Consider the following 13,464-nt stretch of genomic DNA (forward strand, 5'->3'; position numbering starts at 1 on the left):
CTGTTGCCAGCTCATAACGACTTAAAATATTGTTGGAAAATAACCTTTTTGTCACCAGAGCACATCTTGAGTTCATGTTTGTTGGCTAGATGTGGCCCAGGAAAATTGATCTTCTTTCTGTTTATTTCTCTTTGGCTTCTACTGAGGAATGATTGGGCCATGGAGACAACAGTGGGAGAAGTGCAGAGAAGGGAAGTCATTCTGTGAATGACTTCACCCTGTGACAGGAACCTGGCATTTTATCCGCTCGTTTTACCTCTGCTAAGATTAAAATCAGGACCCCATAGAATGGAACACAGGGCTCCCAATATAGGAGCTAGAGAAAGTACCCAAGAGCTGAAGGGGTCTGCAACCCTGTAGGTGGAACAACAATATGAACTAATCAGTACCCCCAGAGCTCATGTCTTTAGCTGCATATGTAGCAAAAGATGGCCTAGTCAGCCATCATTTGGAAGAGAGGCCCCTTGGTCTAGCAAACTTTATATGCCCCAGTATAGGGGAACCCCAGGGCCAAGAAATAGGAGTGAGTGGGTAGGGGAGCAGGGTGGGGGGAGGGCATAGGGGACTTTTAGGATAGCATTTGAAATGTAAATGAAGAAAATATCTAATAGAAAAAAATATGGGAAAAATTTTTAAATTTTTTTTTTTTAAAAATCAGGACCCCTTTCGATACTATTGAACACAGCTGAGTAACATTATCATTGTACATATGTCGTTGATTGACTGATGGATTGGGAGACAAGGTGACTTTTGGTAAAGTGCAATGACAATCTGCCAAGAGCCCTGGTCCCCTAAACACCAGTACAATACCATTCCTGACACAACCTTAGACTTCTTCAATTCACATAGTAGACATGTCTGCCAGAGAGGCTCCTGACTCCAGGACCACTGGAGAGAAGCCTGCTACCAGGAGGGCCAGAAGGGCCTGATTGCCTACTGGATCCCAGCCTCCAAGGGCAGTGGTTTGAGGAGAGCCTTGTTCTCTGGCTTGTTGGTCTTACACTAGCTTCAGACCCTTCGTGGAATTGTCCCTTCAACCAGGAAAGTCAACGATACTCACCTAAGAAGATTTTAACTCTACCTAGGTCTGAGCAATGGCAGATAAATACAGTCAGTCCTCTGCAGCAAAGATGAGGGAACACAGAGCACCTTTGTGGTGCCTGAGGCCAACTGCATGCAGCTACTTCTTTCTCCACTTTACTGAAACAAAGTGAAGAACTGGGATCCCCCAGGGAGCTCTCCCTTGAGAAGGTCTCCAACCAACCTCCCAAAAGGGCTCCTCCTGGGGCCTCACTCCTTCCACTAATCAAGGTTTCCTCTGTTTCTTCTGTATCCCATAGGTGCAAGTAGGTTTTGGGAGACATTTATTCATTCAATTCCTGAACAAGACAAGTTAGGATCATCTCCTGTATGTCTAGGCTGTCCATCTACAGCTATCTCAGCACAGCACATCCATAGTCAGTGCCCCTCTGCATTGGTACCTGGATATTGGACTATTGTCCATCCATAGAAGAATCCTCCTAGCCTAGCACAGCCACTCAGACACAATTGCTGTTGGTCTTTACTAGTTCGGCTTGATGTTTTGCATGCTTTCTGCTTGGCTGGTTTTTATGCCACAGCTCCCTTCAGAAGGTCTCCAATTCTACAGATGAAAAATTTAAGGCTCAGAGAAGTGAGATGCCTTGACCAAGGTCACCTATTTTACAGAAGGCAGAGAGGGCCACGAGATTAACTCAGGTCTATCTGGTACCCAAAACCATGAATTCTTCTAGATCAGCTGCCTCCAAAATCTCAGAGTACAAGTAACACGGGAAACCCTCTGGGTCCGGGGCTACAAAGACCATTTTCTCTCTCTCTCTCTCTCTCTCTCTCTCTCTCTCTCTCTCTCTTACACACACACACACACACACACACACACACACACACACACACTTTTCCTACCCACCATTCCACCAGAGAAGCCCAGTTCTTCTGGGACCCAGATAGGGGTCTCAAAGCCCAAGCACAGAACTTTCTATTGCTGTTCTGGGAGCATGGGAAGCGGGTGTTTTTCTTCCTGGAGGCCTGGGTGGCTGTTTCCTACCGTGATCTGCCCTGGAGAATGGCCGGAAGAAGTGGCTTCCGGCTGAGGCAGTCTCTTCCCACCCAACAGAAAAAAAAAAGGATTTTTTTTTTAATCCAAAGTAGCAACTACTTTGCTTTGCACTCGGACAGTGAGAAAGAGTCAGGAATGGATGAGCTTGGGGGAGTTATTACATTTGCTTTTAGTATAATTGATCTGATTAATTGTATGAGTTCACATTTGTGTGAGTTCACACTTAATAATGGTTGACTCACAAAATACCTGGACATTTAGCAATCTGCTCTCATGAGCCAATACAATAAAGAACCAATTACTTCTTAAGGCTGTTGTAAAACTAATGGGATAATGCCCATGTCCTCTAGCCGGGTGCTGGAACCAGCTGAGCCATATTGGGCAAATTTCCTAACCACTCTGTGCTTCAGGTCTTGGCCATCTCTAAAACGAGGCTGTTGCCCGAATCATAAGTGAGTGTGCATATGAAGAACCACAGTGAGACCTGGTGACAATAGTGCTCACAAAGGTACAGGCACTGTCCTGGGCAGCCCCTCCCAGCCTGTACAAAGCTGGTATGCAAAGCATTTCCCTTGCCTCCACCTCATCTGAGCCCCACTCCTGTCGCCCAGCAGGTGGTTGCTGATATTCCTCCAGGCGCTTCCAGAAGAGGGTAATCTAGCCGAGGCAAGCGAGAGAAAAATTACCTAAGAGTTCTGTGAGCGAAGCAACAGCAAAGCCCGTTGTTGTGGGGGCATATGGGAGATACCCAGTGAGCCTTTCAGATAATGAGAGTTAAATTTCATCGAACAGCCCCACTACCTGCCCGAGGGGACTGACCCATCTCTGGATGATCTGGACTGTGTCTGGAAGCAGCTGCTATAAATGAGTTCTCTGCACGAATTTGAAAGGTAAACAGAAAGGCATAGCTCCTGCAGTGTGCTTTCTGCTACCCAGCAGACAGATGCAAGTTGCCATTCTCCCTGCTCTGATTCTTTCCTGGAGATGGACAACAGGTGGCGATGGCCCTATCAACCCTGTGGCTGCCCAAACTTCCTGCAGTGTTTGTGCTGTGGAAGAGGAGAGGCTCCTACGCTGGTCAGGGTAGGCTGGAGGGGTGGGAAGGTTTCACAGGATGAGGGGATAAGGAAGGGAGATTGAGGCTGACTCCTTGCTAAGTATGGCTGGAAGGTGTATGACATTGAGGGATGGCAACTGTTGATCCTCAAAATTATTTCCTCTCAATGCACTGCTTGGGCACATAGAAAACTAACAATGAGGTCTGATGGTAAGTAAGAGTGTTGGGTTTACAGCCCTAGTGCCTCCATCACTCTGGGCAATTCTCCTGGCTCACAATGGCTATAAAGGGCAATTTCAAGATATCCAGAAAGTGGTACCTAGACCATGAAGAAGGTCCCTTTGGGTTCCAAGGCAAATCACAACACCACAGGTAAGAACTCTTCAGGCAGACCACCTTTGACCCCTAAACATTTGCACTCCACCTGCTTAATTTACACTTGACTTCCCAGGTAGAGATAATCCAAAAATCCCTCCTGTCTTGGAAGGGAGGGACTTTCTTTAACATTGAAGATAAGGAGGCTGGATTTCCATAGTGGAGTGCCTAGCATGCAGAAGGGTCTACATCCAGTCAAAAGCAATGACGACAAATTAAGTTGCCAAAACACAAATTGCCCATCCTTGACCTAGCTTCAGATAACTCAGCTCTTTTCTGCTCTCTGTCCACAAGGCCACTGCTGCAGGAAACACACATTGCATGCGACCCATCAAAAATGACTGCACTCTTAAAGCAGCCCAAGGAGATGAGATCTAAAAGTAGCCAGGAAGGAGGTAACACAGGATAGATACTTTCCCATCCTTGAGGCAGAGAGCTCCTGACTCCTGTGTTTAAAATAGCAGAGCACACACTGGTTTTGATTGTCTACCCATGATCATAAGATGCCAAAGGGCATGGACCATGGTAGATTATTGCAAAAATAGCTATGTGTGTTCCTCTTCCTGAACTTGCCCTCCTGAACACGACTTCGCAGTTGTTCCTATCAAGGGGACTCTTTCCTTACCCCATGACTCTGGGCTTGCCTTGTGACTTTGGCCAACAGAGGTTGATGGAGGTGGTGTGCCAGTTCCAAGTCCAGCAATCCAGACCTCTTGCCTGCCCACCCTCACTCTCTTGGAGTGCATGGCCACCCTGAGAACAATTCCCAGCTAGCCTGCAAGATCATGTGAACAGGGATGAGCTGTCCCACAGAGGCTGTCTTAAATTCCACAGCTCCCAGCCATTGGCCTTCTGACCACAGAAACACAATTAAGCCCAGCTGAGTGCAGCTGAGCCCAGCTCAAGTTGTCCACTGAATGGAAAGCTAAATAAATGGTTATTTCAGGTCCTAATTTGATGAGATATTCTATTATATAGCAAAAGCTAACTGTCTCAGGGCAGGGTTAGCTCCTCTACAAAAGCCCTGGAGTCCAATGGCGATGCCAACCTGTGCTGACACAGTGGGCACAGAAGCAGTCACAGACCCAGATCCCAACCCCTTCCTTCACACCATTTTGGTGTACAGCTGTCCAATTCTTTTTTTTTTAATTTATTTGCATTGGTGTTCTGCCTCTATGTATGTCTGTGTGAATGTGTCAGACCCCCCCCCCGAAATTACAGATAGTTGTGAACTGGAATATGGATGCTGGGATTTGAACCTGGATTCTTTGGAAGGAAAGGCCAGTGCTCTTAAATGTTAAGCCATCATTCCAACCCCACATCTGTCCAATTCTAATTGCCAGACCCTATGTCTGTCCATGGGTTCTCACCACCCTCATAGATGCCGAAAAGTGCCAGGCAGCCTTCAACCAATGACTGAGGGAGATGGGCCATCAATACCACAGCTCCCTTACCTTACCCCTGATGTACTCTATGTCTAAGGCATACATCCTTCATCAGTTTTCAGATCTTCTCAGCATCACGAAGGCCCAGGGCCACCCTGTCCATGGCTGTCTTGATAAGAGGTTCTTTATTGGTTACCTTCTCCTCTGACTCAGCCTCTCCAAACCTATTGGTGCTTCCTGGAATCAACTCTCAAATAAATTCGAACCCCAGTCCTTTTCTCAAGCTTTTCCTCTAAACACCTAAAGCAAGCAGACCCTAGAAAGAAGCTCTCACCCACAGCCACTGCGTCATTGAACCCCTCCCACAGCCTTCCACTACTTCTGCCCCATTCAGGAATCAAATGAACAAACGCTGCCCACCAACCCATGGCCACTGCCCCAGGCACAAACAGCCTACATGGCGTATCACATGATAGAAAGGATGACTTCCTTGGCCAGATGGCTTTGTAAACAGTGTTTTCTTCCCTCCACTTTCCAACCCACCAAATGTCTCATCTCAAGCTCCAGAGGGTGGAGGAGGAGTGACTTAGAAAAGAGAAAGGGCTGGGATAGTGGTGGCGTGTATCTTTAATCCCTGCACTTTGGAGGCAGAGGCAGATGAGTAAATATCTGTGTTTGAGACCAGCCTGGTCTACATATTGAATCTGAGGACAGCCAGGGTGACACAGAGAAACCCTGTCAAAAAAGAAGGAGAGAGAGAGAGAAAGAGAGAGAGAGAAAGGAAGGAAGGAAGAAAGGAAGGAAGAAAGAAAAGGAAAGGAAAGGAAAGGAAAGGAAAGGAAAGAAAAGAAAAGAAAAGAAAAGAAAAGAAAAGAAAAGAAAAGAAAAGAGGAAGGACTAGGCTTGGGACAGAAAGATGTGTAGCAAACTGAAGTGACACTCCTCTCCTTTTCATCTTACTTACAAATGACAAAATGTCTACCCTGAGCCCCCAGCAGGCTGAGCTACTCAGAGGCTCAGGTTCAGCAACTAAAGGTTTCTCTAGCCAACACACCCATTCAAAGTTATTTCCTGAGTGCTAGTCACAGGTCAAGCTCTTCTTTGGGTACCACACTGCATAGGCAGAGATTAAATGGACCAGAACCTGGCTCTCGAGTGGCTTATATTCCAGTGGAGTCATAGAGCACACACATACAATGCACACATATATGCAGAGATGTCTATCTTAGAGACTCAGAGGTTACAACAATGAGCATGACATTTGAAATCTGGCTGGCCAGCTTTCATTCAAACCCTCTCTGGGTCCCTAAGTAGCTGTGTGATCTTGGTTATGTTGGCTAACCTCTCTGTCATTTTCCTCATCTGCAAGGCAGGGAATACTGCAAAGATTGAGTGTTACCTGGTGTGTTTTAGCCCTTGGTAAATCTCAGCTATCAGGATCACTCTTAAAACGGTATTTCTCTGTTAAGAACCAAGCATGTTGCACATATGAAAGAGGCTGTAGACTACTAAACACCTTCAATGACTCACCTATGGCAAATGCATGCTGCATTGGGCTTTTTCTTGTTGACTTCTTTGTTTGTCTTATTTTTATATTTTTCTTTCTTTTTGAATTAATTTATTTTATATGTATAGGTCTTTTGCCCGCATGTATGTATGTGTATGCACTTATGGTGCCCACAGAGGCCAGAAAAGACTTCTGGATACCCTGGGAGTAGAGTTATAGATAGTTGTGAGCCAGCCACAATGTTGGTACTGGAAATTGAACCCTGGTCCTCCTGAAAAGAAACCAATGCTCTTAACCACTGAGCTCTTTCTCTTTTTTATTTGTTTGTTTGTTTGCTGCTTATTGATTGGTTGATTGATGTTTTCTGAGACCAGATTCTCTGTGTGGTCTGGGCTGGCCTTAAACTTCCAGTGTGGCTGAAGATAACCTCATTCTCCTATTGCTTCTCCTCCTACCTCCTGGGCTCAGGGATCAGAGGCACATACGACCACACCCAGCTCTATTGCCTCTTTCAAAAAGCACACAGTTCTCTTAGGCACTTCATTTTACTTGGCTAAAGATAAGAGTCCAGAAAAATAGTTCTTTGTCATTTGAGGGATACATTCAGGAGTTTGGGGGATCACAGTGAGTAGAGCAAGCCTCATCTTAAAAGAAATAGAAATGTCATAGGTTCACATGGACAACTCCAAATTGTGAGCCTTTTGTGACTAGATAACTGATTTTTTTTCCCCCAAGAGACACCAGAAAATAGAAGCTTTTGAAGAAGTGCAGAGAATCAAAGGTAGAGCCTTGTTCATCCCAGGCAAGTCCTCTCCCACTGAGCTACATCCCTATCCCTTGAGTTATTGTAAAGAAAAACAAATATGTATTTATAAAAGTTGGAGCCAAATTTTATAACTGTTATGTACAAAGTAGTACACTGTAAGGGCCTATGAACTGGCCTGACCCCATAGGCAGTACCTTGATACCTCTCTGTCACTGCTCTCTTCTCTTGATACCAGCTGTCTTGAGTGCTATACGATGTACACCTATAGAGATAGTCAGGGAGCTCGTAGTAGGGGAGGGGAGGGGGGTCACTCACTTTTAGTTTTTGAGTCTGGGGCTCATAGCAATAAGAACCAGGTCAGGATAGGTCGCCAGCTGATACCTACTTAGGTTCCTTGGCACTGATGATGCCAGGCAGTTAACGGTATCATAAGCTGAACTGTCTCTATTACTGCCCCCAGTCTATATTCATTGAATCTCTATATAATGTTATTTAAGGGACACAGTACAGTCTGTATAATTCATGGTTTCTTTGGGGAGCAAGTATAACCCTGCCACGTCAAGGACACCAATGTCTCAGATCCATTGGAATGGCAAGCCCGTCCCCCCGCCCCCACCCCCATTCAGGGAAGGGATATTAACTGTGTACAGAAGTAACAACCACAGCTTTCTCCTCCAAGATAACTGCCGCCTGAGGCCGCCTCCCTAGGGAGCCCCTACCAAGATTAGCTAACCCACCCCCTCTTTCAGCTGTGAATTTAAAAAAGCACCAAGTTTCCAGGCTGCTCGGGCATCCCGGTCGGAGCGCCCAGGGCCCACCCTTCTGCGTGTGAGTCTGTCTGTCTGTGGTTTCTTCTGCTCCTATCACTCCAGTGACGTCGATCCCTAAAACCGTGTTCTGTGTCTACCTTCCTAACTAAAATGTAAACTTGTTCAGAGTGAGAATCACGTTCCATGCCATTTAAAACTAGTTATTTTTCCATCACTGTGACAAAATACTTGGCAAAAACAACTTAAGGAAGGTTCTTATTTTACTTCACGGTTTGGGGTACAGTATTTCACGGAGGGGAAAGTATTCATGGACACAAGAGCTTTGTAACTGTGGGGCAGGAGTGTGAGACAGCTGGGCATAACGTCCTCAGCCAGGAAGCAGAGAGGGGTATGTCTGGGTGCTCAGTCTGTCTTCTCCTTTTCACTCAGTCCAGATCCTCAGCCACAGGAATGGTGCCGCCCACGTTCAGGATGGGTTTCCTCCTTGCTTAAAAGCCTTTCTGGAAGCACCCTTATAAACACACCCTGTCCAGTTGACAAAGAAGATTTGCCACCATACTCTGTCTTGTCTTGTCTTGTCTTGTCTTTTTTTTTTTTTTTTTTTTTTTGAGACAGAGTCTTATTCTGTAACCCCGTCTGGCATAGTACTCATGATGTAGTCCAAGTTGGCCTCAAACTCACATCAATCCTCCTGCCTCAGATTCTCAAATGCTAGGATTACAGACATCCACTACCACACCCAGCCTCGGATGACTTTTCAAACCACACGCCTACTTCATAAAATTGAACCCAACAGCAATACCTGCTTGTATGCTGGCCAATTCATCACAGAAGTGATTCGGCCTTCTTTGTTAGTGAAGATGACAGTGAAGTGACTTTTAAGACACAGACAAGGAGACCTCTTCTGGAAGTATTCGGAAAGGGGAATATGTACATAACAACAGAAGTTATTTGAAAATGAAGAAGAGCCCTCTTGTCATATCAGATTCAGCATGTGCCAGCTGCAGGGTAACCCTGCAATGAAAGTGGTCGGAATAGTGTCACTACTTGAAATTTCTCATAGAAAATAAAATGGATTCATTCAGGTTCACATCTCCTTGAGCCCCCAGAAAGAAGAGTGAAGAGACTCCATTTATATAAAGTATTTTTTAAATGAAACAAATATATAGTAGGTTATATATATTCTTGAGTTCTGAATCCTCAGGTTCAACCAATCATGTATGTAAAATATTTTTAATTGACCTTGAACTGAACATGAACAGACTCTGTTTGACATGACTCCCAAAACAATAGAGTGTAACAACTATTTACTTAGCATGTGTGTTGTATTCGGAATTATAAGTCATCTAGAGACGATTTAAAGTATGAAAAAGAGGGCTGGAAACAGAGGCCAGCCAGTGGCCAAATGCTTGCCTAGCGCGCACAGGCAAGTATTTCCAAGTTCCACCCCCTGTACCACAGAGGAAAGGAAGAAAGAAAGAAAGAAAGAAAGAAAGAAAGAAAGAAAGAAAGAAAGAAAGAAAGACAGACCAATAAAAAGTCTATAAAAGGATGCTGTAGGCTAGGTGCATCAGCCAGTTCATATACTTGACTTGAGCATCTTCAGGTTTTGGTACCCACACACACGTCCTAGAAGGAATCTCTGAGAGTTGTGAGGGAATATATTACCTTTGTTACAGCTCAATGTTCTGAAAATATGACACACACCGTTGACATATATCACTTTCAACAATTTGTTGGGCTGAGGATACAAGCTCAAGTAGAATGCTTGCCTAATATTCACCAAGCCCTGGTTCACTCCCCCAACACTGCATAAACCAGATACGTTGGTACACGTCCCAGTACTCAGGAGAGAGAAGCCTTGGTTACATAGCAAATTCAAGGTTACCCTGGGCTACATAAGAACTTGTCTCAGAAAAAAAAAATCCTTAACAGTTCATTTATACCTGGGTATGTGTGTATGTGTATGTGTGTGTGTGTTTTTTTTTTTTTACATAGTCCATTTTTCACCAGGCATGGAGGTGCATGCATTCAATTAAAGCATTCAGGATTTCAGGAGACAGAGACAGGTAGATCTCTGTGAGTTTGAAGCCAGCCAGCCTGGTCTACATGGTGAATTCCAGGACAGCCAGGGCTTTGTAAAGAGACTCTGTCTCAAAACAAACAAATAAAAATAGTCAACTTCCTTAAGTCCAGTTGTAATCCTTACACTTTGTTATGAAGAATACAGTAATATGTTTCCACTTGTTTTTACTGTCTGCTTCCCAAGGCTACTTGGTTTTTTGTTTTGTTTTGTGTTGTGCTGTTTTAATGGGCCTAGAACCCCTAATAAAGCAGAGTTGAACAAACAGCTTGAGAACAGAGGACTGAGCTCAAACACAGAGTGCTTGACTCATAAAGTAGTCCAACTGGAAAGGGCAGGAAGAAAATCCACAACTCCTCTCACCAATGGAGCAACTGAGAGTCAAAGAGCTTGAGTGACTCACTCAGGGACACAGAGCCAGCCACAGGCCTCATGCCCCATTCCTTAGGCAAGTTCTACAACTCAGGAACTTCTGGACACTGCAGCTCCCCGAAACATCCATGGCTAGACAGTGGAAGGATCAAATCCCTGCAAAGGATGGGTTCCTAGAGAAGCCTCAACTAATGAAAATGCCATTCACTGGGTGTGTGTCGAGAATCTGCGCCAGAAGCAGAGCTGTAAGGAATTCCAGATACCTGCCTCCCTCAAAGGTTCTGCACTTTCATAAAGTTATAAGCATTAAAATAACAAGTCCACGTGGCAGTGAAGCCGGGAGGTTGCTTTGGGTGTACATTCAGAAGTCATTCTGCAGAGCTCCTGCCTGGACTGGCGTACCGAATACCACCTCACCTAGCTTTGTCTGACTGTCACCACCAAGAGGAAACTCACTGCCCCTGACGGTCAGCTTGTTAAAAAAAAAATATCCATGGGCTGAAGCGAAATCCACCTCCCTGAGACTTTAGCCTTCAGTAACTTGTACTTCAAATGTCAGAGAAGCCAGTCAGTTCAGCTCCTAGACAGGATTGCACATCCCAGACAGGGTGTGCAAGTACCTAAAATAAGACCCTACATTTCAGTGTTTTAGTTTGAAAATGGCATGTCTGGGAAAATACAACATGCCAAGGGGCTGACTTACATGTTCTTTGTCAATATACAGTTCATAAAAGTGGTTCCAACCACCCCATCAAAGGATGTGCACACAGCCAAACTCTAGAACCCCTGACTGTGTGAGTCGGCTGATGTCAGCAGGTCCCACCAACTCCCTCTGTAACTCCAGCCAGGGTTTTATAACTCCCACCCAGCTGGCTTCCCAGCCCTCAGCACGGGTGAAGGAAATTTGGCTTTTCCTAAAAGGAAAATCTGTGTATTTTGCTTTCTAAGATATTCATGGAATCTTTAAAAGGCCTTTTTTTTAGTTCAACTCCAGCATTTCATAGACAAAGACAAAGAGATCTGGAAAGAGAAAGTGACCCTCCAAGATCCAACCAGTGATGGCTGGGACAGGTCTGGCTCCCTCCATGTCCCAAACCAGGGTGTAAAGGTTCAGTAGTTCCACCACTGTAACTCCCATATTTGCCTCTCTCCAGGGTAGGTCTCCAACTCTCCAGGGCCATGTGGTGCATGCATAGTAAGAGAAAACCTAGTGCCCCGACCTCTTCTTCTGGGCACCAAACCAGTATAAACTTTCCTAGAACGTGTATCCCTTCCCCCGAGGAATCCTTGTGTGTATTTGATATGCATTATTTCTAGCCTGGGTGACATCTTCAGTGTGACAAGAGGCATTCTCTGCTCCCAACCCCTCTGGAAGATACTGTAGTATGTGAGAGAGAAGCAAGGATCAAAGACCATCCAGATACCAAAAAATATTTCAAGTTTTACCTAAGTCCAACTGCTCTGCTATCCCCCTGCCTCCGATCTGGATAGAAGGAAGTCAAGAAAAAAGGAAGAGAGTGGCTTGGGGAAACAGGACTTCTTTCATCAATGACCAAGTCAGAGAGTGCTGTCATCCCCAACCCAGCTAGCAGCCATGGGAGTGGGGTACGAGGGAGCCCTGAGCCATGGCTGTGGTGGCTATGCTGATTCTGTACGGCCTCCTTCATCTTCTCTCCCTGAGCAGCACTGTTGGAAGGATTCCTAAGAACCTGATCTTTCTCCCCCTTTCATCCCTACTTTAGCAAGAGTAACTTTTGGTGGAGGAGGACTGTGGGAATACAGCTTGACAATTATGAAGCATAGGGGTTGGAGAGATGGCTCAGTGGTTAAGAGCACTGACTGCTCTTCCAGAGGACACCCAGGTTCAATTCTAGCACCCACATGGCAGCTCACAACTGTCTGTAACTCCAGTTTCAGGGGAATCTATGCTGTCACTCAGACATGCATGCAGCAAAAACACTGATGCACATAAAGTAAAAATAAATGATTTTAAAAATTAGGTATGTACCATATCTTTCAGAAGGGCACCAGCAAAGAAGACATTAGCTCCATGAGGTGAGGCCTTGAGTTTCAGAGAGCCCGCAACACTGGCGGCTGATGAGAAGAATCAGCTGAGTCCTGCCCTGCCTCATGAGCCAACATCCTCCTGAGAAAGAAAATATGACACACACCGCGACCAGCCATGCCACAGCTCATCTGAGACATGGGCAAAACCCCAGGTGGGGATACCTTATGTTCCTCTCTGCTGTCTGTCCCCAGGCCTTGGGCTCCTCCCCAAGCACTAAGGTTGATTTTTGGGACACAGTCCACAGAAGGGGTTAGCCCTGAAACAGTGATTCCTGAACCCTGCCGTGGCTAGATCTAGCGGCTAAGCTAGACATCCGTCTCAGGATCTAGCTGCAAAGGATGGAAATGGCTATTTAATCATTTCAGAGGGAGATCAGATGGGATGAAGAGGTCTCCGTGCACGTTTAAGCCTGAGGGCCAGAGAAGACAGGACCAAGTCTCATCTAAGCCAGGGAGACTCCTAAGGCCCCACAGCCTCATCAGTCCTAGCAAAGGACTGGGCAAGCCCTGCAGGCAAGCACCTCATATGGGTGACCTCTAGGACAGTGGCTCCCCAGAGCTGGCTCACCCAAGAACCAAAGCTCTCCTCTCTTCACCCCGAGCTTGGCCTCCTTTTGCCCTTCCTATGAATCATGACAGGTACCAAGTAGCTACAGGAGATTTATTTTGAATCTGCCAAGAGGAAAATTAATTTCTGCTATGGATGCTTGCATTTACTAATTATTCTTCTCCCTTGCTCCCACATCGCTGTCAGTGCTCCTATAGAGGAACACAGGATGGGCGGGGGATTTCAAATCCCCCTCTCCAGCCAGGTCACTCTCCTACTCTTAGCCAATGTCTTCCTCCTATAAAGGGAGGGGGGACCACAGAGCTACCAACATCTTGTATCTGTTGTTTTTACCAAAATAGCCACAATTTATTAGTTTCCTATAGCTTGGTACTGAATTCATTCATTCATTCATTCATCCATCCATTCTTTTATTTACT

The sequence above is a fragment of the Mus musculus genome, chromosome 12, assembly GCF_000001635.26.
Source record: "Mus musculus strain C57BL/6J chromosome 12, GRCm38.p6 C57BL/6J".
NCBI classification, from domain to species: Eukaryota; Metazoa; Chordata; class Mammalia; order Rodentia; family Muridae; genus Mus; species Mus musculus.